Source organism: Marmota marmota, unplaced genomic scaffold (assembly GCF_001458135.2).
Source record: "Marmota marmota marmota unplaced genomic scaffold, marMar, whole genome shotgun sequence".
NCBI classification, from domain to species: domain Eukaryota; kingdom Metazoa; phylum Chordata; class Mammalia; order Rodentia; family Sciuridae; genus Marmota; species Marmota marmota.
This window is the reverse complement of record NW_026000249.1, coordinates 19,332,307-19,340,224: the sequence shown is the minus strand read 5'-3', so window position 1 is coordinate 19,340,224 and position 7,918 is coordinate 19,332,307. Positions and strand designations below refer to the sequence as shown.

At 35.9% G+C, this 7,918-nt stretch overlaps 1 protein-coding gene across 4 annotated transcripts in view; it reads left to right on the top strand.

Annotated features, from left to right (window-relative positions):
• Tab3 (TGF-beta activated kinase 1 (MAP3K7) binding protein 3) overlaps positions 1–7,918 on the top strand; it is a 37,362-nt gene that overhangs the window by 3,497 nt on the left and 25,947 nt on the right. For all 4 annotated transcript variants that reach the window (XR_007344726.1, XR_007344727.1, XM_015488102.2 and 1 more), the window contains exon 2: positions 295–382. The gene's annotated coding sequence lies outside the window, so the exon portion shown is untranslated. The remainder of the gene's footprint in view (positions 1–294; positions 383–7,918) is intronic.

The following is a 7,918-nucleotide window of genomic DNA, read 5'->3' as shown; positions in this document are numbered from 1 at the left end:
GGGGGGGGGGGCTATGAATTGAACCCAGGGCTTTGTGCATGCAAGGTAAGCACTCTACCACTGAGCTATGTCCCCAACCCCACTATAGAAGATATTTTTGATCTAAAATGATCTAAAAGAAAAGTGGAAGATTTCGCTTATGATGATACTTGGGAAAGAGCCACCAGCCATAAAAGTGTGCTCTAGCATTCTGTCTGCTGTTACTTTAAGGCACCAGAACTTTACTAGTTTTTGTCATTTTCCATATTGAGTTGGGAAATTAACAAAAAGATAATTATCTTTTCATTTTTGCAGATTTGTAGACTACTGAAAAGAAGGCATTTTCAGAGCCAGAGATGTGAACTTAAAAACTCCTGGGCCAGGGTTCACAGACCATATTGAGGTATTTTTTTCTTCCTAATTTTAAACACTTTTTTAAGTAACAGTTTTATTTTTACAGCAAAATTGAGAAACTGGTATGGAGAGTCCCCATAGATCCTATACATAATTCCCAGTATTATTAATACCCTATGTTAGCTTGATGCATTTGTTACAATTAATGAACCAATACTAAACTATTTTAATTAACTAAAATCTATATTATTTGGATTTTCTTAGTTTTTAATCTGATATTTTTTGGTGTGTTTCAAGATTACATGTAGGAAACCACATCACATTTGGTTATTATGTCTCCTTAGGCTTCTCTTGGCTGTGACACTTTCTTAACTTTCCTTGTTTTTAATGACCTGGACAGTTTTGAGGAGTACTGATCAGGCATTTTTAAGAATATGCCTCAGATGGGATTACTTAGATGTTTTTCTCATGGTTAGAATAGAGTTATGGATTTTTGAGAAGACCACAAGATTAAGTGCCTTTTGACATTCTTATCCCATCACATCCAAAGTACATACTAACAACAGTGCACATTAAGAAGTGGGAAGGTATGCTCCTCTTCCTTGGGTAAATGATCCACATAAATTATTTGGAATACTTCAGTGTCAACAGAGAGATTCATCTTCCACCTGCCCATTTACTTAACCATTTTTTATATCAGTATGGGTTTGTGGATATTTATTTTACAGCTTGAATTATAATCTAATACTATTTTATTTGTTTTGATGTTCCAGTTTTTCCCGCTTTGGCCATTGGGAGATCCTTCAGTTGTTTTGTCATGTCCCCATGATCGTGGATTTTTTTTTTAATTCTTTTTAGAAATACATGACAGTAGAATGCATTTTGACATATTATACATACATGAAGTATAACTTATTCTAACTATGATCCCATTCTTGTGGTTGAAATAATGTGTAGTTTTGTTTGAGTACTTCCATATTCTCTGGTACTACAAGATGCTTCAGGCTTATCTTGTATATTTCCTGACCCAGTTCTAGAATCAGCCATTTCTCTATAGGGCCCTGGTTCCTTTTATTAGAGAATGCTGTTAGAAAACTGGGGTATTGTTCCTTCTTGCCTTTCTTGGCTGGAATTCTGTGCGTTTGCTACCTACATATTTATGCATATCTATAAATATTTCTGTGTATAGGTTGCAATTGACAAATAAATATTCATTTGGGGTGGTGTTACAGTTAAATGATATCTGATTATGCTTCTGTTTCTTGGGGGTTATATTTAATTTGAAAATGTTTCAGTTCTATTTTAATATAAACATTATTTGGGTCTCATTTCTCTTTTTAGAATGTAACAATATGAGATAGATGTAGTGAATATTGTGATGATTTCAAAATGGTTTCCACTGTAATGAATATCCTATAAGATGATTGTTTTTGAAATTATTTGGAACGTTGCTGGGCATGGTGGCACACGCCTGTAATCCCAGTGGCTCGGGTGGCTGAGGCAGGAGGATCGAAAGTTCAAGGCCAGCCTCAGCAACTTGGGGAGGCCCTAAGCAACTTGGCAAGACCCTGTCTCAAAATAAAAAATTTTAAAAAGCTTGGGTGGGGCTCAGTGGTAGACGGCCCCTGGATTCAATCCCTAGTACCAAAAAATATATATATATATTATTCAGAAGACTCATTTAGGGAAAATAGCAATTATTATTTCCTAACCTGTTGTTATTTGGTAGCACTCTTAATATATGAACAAAAAGTAATCTTGAAATTGGAACTCTAACCCTCTGTCAGTGAAAGCTTATGCTCCAGTATCAGCCACAGCTTGTTGCTATTTAACTGGAAAAATTCATAGTCTAGTACAAATATTCTTCTGTTTAAAAGCAAGGCTTGCTTTATCCTGTCTTTAATAGTTATGACATTGTCAGATTCTTACCAGGTAGCCAGCAGTACAAGAGAATAATGGTTAAAAGTTTAGACTTCAAGTTTGTGTTCTAACTTTGCTACTTGTTAACATTGTGACAGTAGGCAAATTTTTTTTACTGTCTCTGAGTCTCAAATTTCCTCACTTATATAATGTGAATGATATTATTAGCTCTCTCATGGGATTATTTTGGGGATAAAATGAGATAAAGCACTTAGCACCATTATTGGTATGTAAATATTATTTAGTTAATAGTATCTAAAATCAAATCCTCCGAAACAGGAAAACAATGGATAAAATTCAAAGCTTTATACTGGTATACATACTTGTTTTAGTTCAACAGTTATTACTGGGCTAGCCTAATCAGAAAAATGAATGTTTCTTTCATTTATTTATTCTTAAAAGTTCTTCAAAACAAGACACACTTCAAACCTGTGAGATGGCATCTCACCAATGTTAACATGATAGCAGTGATTATGAACTATTATTGCCATTAGGGGCTGCATGGGGCTTCTGGGATTTTATGGAAGGGGTCCGGGCAGCAAATTCCTTTCCTTGTCCTGAGACAATCTTTCATAATTATGCCCCAAATTATTGCCTCAATAGTATGTCTTTGGACACATTTGACTAAACTGATACTTACCATAGTATCTTTAAACCTCTTTTAGAACACATTTCTGGTGTGACAGACCCAGCAGCTGTGTAAGTGAATGAAGCAAGGCCAGGCCTCAGTATCTAGGATCCCTAGGGAGTGTAAGAACTAGGCAGACTGGAGCTGATTTGGCCTTTCTAAAAGGGGAGTGGTACCCTAGCTTCAACAAGTTGTTGCCAGTAGTTGCTAGATGGTCTGAATTTTCAGAAAAAAGTAGATATCTAAATTTTTATGTGAAGTTTTCTTATTTTAAAATGTAGCTCAACTTTTTTTTTAAACACCACCAAGTCCAAACCAGGCAGATCTGTAGGCTGTGGGCTGGATTTGGCCCACAGACCATTGGTTTGCAACTTCTAATATAATTATTTTAGGAAGTGAGCTAAAATTCTGGCAGAGGTACAGCACTCTGAGCCGTAATGGCACCATCCTATGTATTTGCTGAGCTCAGAAAAGGCTGTAGAAACAAAGCACTTAAGTGTCCACGTCATTTTCTCTCAAGTGTGGGGAATTGTGGTATCAGAGCAGACCTGTAGGGGAACTTCCTCTATGGGTGGAGAAATTCTTTGGGGAGAAATCCTAGCAGCTGCATTTTCAGAAGCAGAGCCCTCTCTGCCTTGTGGTGCTAGTAGTCCTGAATTAGGAGGTGGCTGCACAACTGACGGAAGCCTCCATGATGCCACTGCTGAGCCTAGTATCTGGTCCCTTCAGACATTGCCTTGCCTTCAAAAATTAGAGTCCCCACAAAGCTGACAAGCAATGATGGCTCAACCCTGCAGAATCTCTTGGTTCACTTGGCCCCGAACTATACGGTGATCATAGGGCTTAAACCTTCAGTATTTCTTCTTTCTTGATCTAGGGTTACTGCCCACACAGCTCCACATTCCATCTGGGCTTCTTTGGTGGGGGTGTTTCAAGGGTGTCCCAGGAATTTGGTCACATTGGTGTAGATACTGTTTGAGTCCTCTGCCTAGTTTTAAAGTGTCAAACCATCATTCAATAGTTTTAATATTGGGTTAAAAATAGCCCACTTTAATGTTAAAGTCAGTGTATATTTTTCATAGTAACTGGTGCATAAATTGATATTTATGGATAAGAATAGAGTGTGTGCTTTGATCTGCATTGTGGCCAGATCTGTACAACACTATATGACAGACAACAGTATTTTCATTTTAGTTGTTTTCTATGGGACTAAACACAAAAATATAGTATTTTACTGTAAAATGTTAAGTGTTTTTAAAGGAAGCTGACTTAACTTGTTGACTGGGATATTTTCTGTTTGTAAGCTGTTGACTTAACCTCTTTGTGCACAAAAGGGAAATCACTTTTTAAAACATTTTAATGTTATATAATGTTTAAGAAATTAAGTTTATTTGAGTGTGTTATATTGTACTATGAAATATTAAATGATTATCCACGTCAATCAGTGCTTATGTGAGTGAATGTAGAGGGCAAAGTGCCAACTACTGTTAAGATTACATACATAATTCCTTAAGGAAAATATCTTTATCAATTTTTGTAGGGAGGGTACTGGGGATTTAGCCTAAGGGCTTTACCACTGGGCAACATCCTTTGCCCTTTTTATTTTATATTTTGAGACTTGGATTTGAGTGTCTTACTAAGTCGCTTAGGGTCTCTCTGAGTTGCTGAAGCTGGCCTTAAACTCACAATCCTCCTGTCCCAGCCTCCCAAGTTGCTGGGATTATAGGCATGTGCCACCACCCATGGCTCTTTATCAGTTTAGATCCTATTTGTTGTGAAAAGTCAGCCTACTATTAATCATCTTTTCAGATAGTAATCATCTTATGGGTGTGCAAGTTGTTGGCTTTGATTTGAAAGATTCTTTAATATGATTTTTCAAATGTACATATAAGGTAACTTGTTCCCTTTATAACTGTTTTTTGTGTGTCCTGAAAAAGCTAAATTTATTTGTTAAAGAATTCCTTCCCCCTCTCAACCCTCCACCTCCTCACATACCTATAACTCTTTATTTGGATGATAAACCAATGAGGGTTTGCTGTGTTTTTTTACCCTGCCAGTGAAAGAAAGGCACTCAATTATTGGGAATGTGTCTTGAGGATGTCCTTGGTATCTATCTACCAGTGAGTGATGTAGGGAAGACTGCAGACTTTGAAGAAGACAGGCTTGGATTTGAGTCAAGAGTCTGCCATCTGCTCATTCTTTGAGTTCATTTTCTTATTTGTAAATTGGACATAATCATATGCTACTAATGACATTGTGGTTTAGTAAATGGTAGCTAATAATAGTGATAAAATTAACAGTAACTGTGGCCTTGGTGTAGTGCCTGAGATCTCTGGAGGCTGACAAAACTATCTAAGAACCAGTAGCTCCCAGTAGCTCTGAGATATACAAAGCCTATGCTTTTGACATCTGAAACTTCTCTGTCCTTGTTGACTCTTGTCATCTTTTCTTCTATCTGATAAAAAGACAATTATATTGTCCTTGTATTAAAGGCTTTTGGGGTTGGGAAATTTTTTGGTGCCACTAGGAAATCTCAAGTTAAGACTTTGGGTACATGAGAAGCTCTTTACTGAAGCTTTGATTAAGTTGCTATGAGGTATTCTGAATATGGTCAGAACCTCAAATGTTAGGGATCATTTCCTGGTAGGGAAGTTATTTCTGTAAATACAAGTAGATTTGATTAGTCATTCTTGTTACTGATTTTTTTTTCATTTCACCTAATGAATATATATTGAATACCTGGTCTGTGCTAGGTCCTATGCCTCGTCGTTTGTATACCCTCAAAGGAGATACAAGTTAAATATCCCTTATTCAAAGTGCTTGGAACCAAAGGTATTCCAGAGGTCATATTTTTTTAGATTTGAGAATATTTGCATAGGCTTTTTTGGTTGAATATCCCTAATATGAAAATCTGAAATGTTCCAAAACCCAAAAATATTTTGAACATTGCGTTGGTGCTCAAAAAGTTTCAGATTTTGGAACATTTTAGATTTTGGACCTTTGGATTTGGAATGCTCCACCTATATTGAATTAAGGAATCCAAGAGTTGTCTTAGTTTCTCATTTAAATGAAGATCCTAAAATTTTAGAGCCGTACTCTCTGGTACAATAGTTACTAACCATAGATGGGTACTGAGCATTGAAAAATGTGAACAGTCTGAACTGAGGTGTGCTATTAGCATAAAATATACACTGGATTTCAAGGACTTAGTTTTACAAAAATAATGTAAAATATCAATAATTGTTATATTGATTACATGTTAAGACATTATTTTTATATACTAGCTTTAAATTATTTTTACCTATTTGTTTTTATGTTTTAATGTAGTCACTAGAGCATTTAAAATTGCTTTATATTTTTATTGGACAGTGTTGCCTTAGAGCTTCAGTGACTTGGCAAGTGTACTTATCTAGCTGAGATTCCTTTGGTTAGTGTAAATTATAGATTGCTTTATTGTGAAAGTGGCAGGCAGTGTTTGTTTTGATCAAAAAGGTCAATTATTAGGTGGTATTCATGTGTAAACACAGTAACTTGGGAGGCTGAGGCAGGAGGATTGCAAGTTCAAGGTCAGCCTCGGCAGCTGAGAGAGACCCTCAGCAATTTTAGCAAGACCCACTCTCAAAAAAATAAAAAGTACAGGGCTGGAGTTGTGGCTCAGTGGTAGAGCACTTGCCTAGCACACGTGCGGCACTTGGTTCAATCCTCAGCACCACATAAAAATAAATAAATACAATAAAAAGTTATTTAAAAAATAAATAAAAATAAAAAGTACAGGGGATGAAACTCAGTGCTAAAGTACCCCTGGGTTCAATTCCTAGTACCTCCTCCCCTCCAAAAAAAAAGAGGATTATTAAAACCCTGTTTCAGAAAAAAAAAAGTTAAATAATTACTTAGGGCTTTGAAATAATTTGCATTTTAAATTAAAGCCTGGATGATTAATCTAGTAGAATCCCAGCATTTCAGATTTGGAATACTTTTGAAAGGGGCAAACTGGGAAAATGTACCCATTGATATAGTGGCCAGAACTTATTTTTCTTTTTCCTAAGTATTTACAGTTTGCTGTACATAAGTGATCTCTGCTCCCCCAGTATTTGTGAAGGGTTGGGTGGGGGACAAGTTAGGAAGGTCAGGCATGGTGGTGCATGCCTATAATCCCAGCAGCTTGGGAGACTGAGATAGGAAGATCGGTTGCCTCAGCAACTTAGCAAGAACTTGTCTCTAAATAAAATATAAAAAGGGCTGGGGGTGTGGCTCAGTGGTTAAGGCTCCTGGGTTCAATTCCTGGTCCCCCCTCAAAGAAAAAAAAACGGTATATATATATATATATATTTCTAAATACAAATAATGTTTTATCAGGATAGTTTAGTACAGTCAATTCATCTTTTAATGTATTTGAGCAGATATTGGGGTTGGGCTGTGGAAATGCAGTAGTGAATGAAGCATGGATCTTGAAAAGACTACAGGCTTTTTTTTGGTATTTGGGTTTTGTTTTCATCTTTTTGTTTTTACTTTTTATTTGTAAGTAATTTGAAACTCACAGAAATTGCAAAAATAAAAGTACAAAGAATACTGTGTAGCTTTTACCTAGATGCACATGTCAAAACGTTTCCCTGTTTGCTTTATAGTTCGTTTCTTCTCTGTGTGTATATATGTATATATGCACGTTTGAGTCTGCACACATATATAAGATATATATTTTTCCTAACCTATTTGAGAATAAGTTGTATACCCTTTATCTCTAAAAGCTTCATTGTCTAATTCCTAAAATTAGGAATATTCCTGTATGCAGCCACAACAGTTATCAATTCAGTACACTTAGTACATTCAATATGAATAGAATACTTGTAATATAACATCCATATTTCATTTTTGTCTGTTGATCCGTTTTTTGTATGACATCTTTCCTGAACCTTAAGATTCAATTTAGGATCAGGTTAGTTTTAGTTGTCATGGTTTTGTTATTTTAACTTGGGACATTTTTCTGGCCTTTGTCATATATGACATTGGCATTTTTGAAGACAACATTACCCAACACCA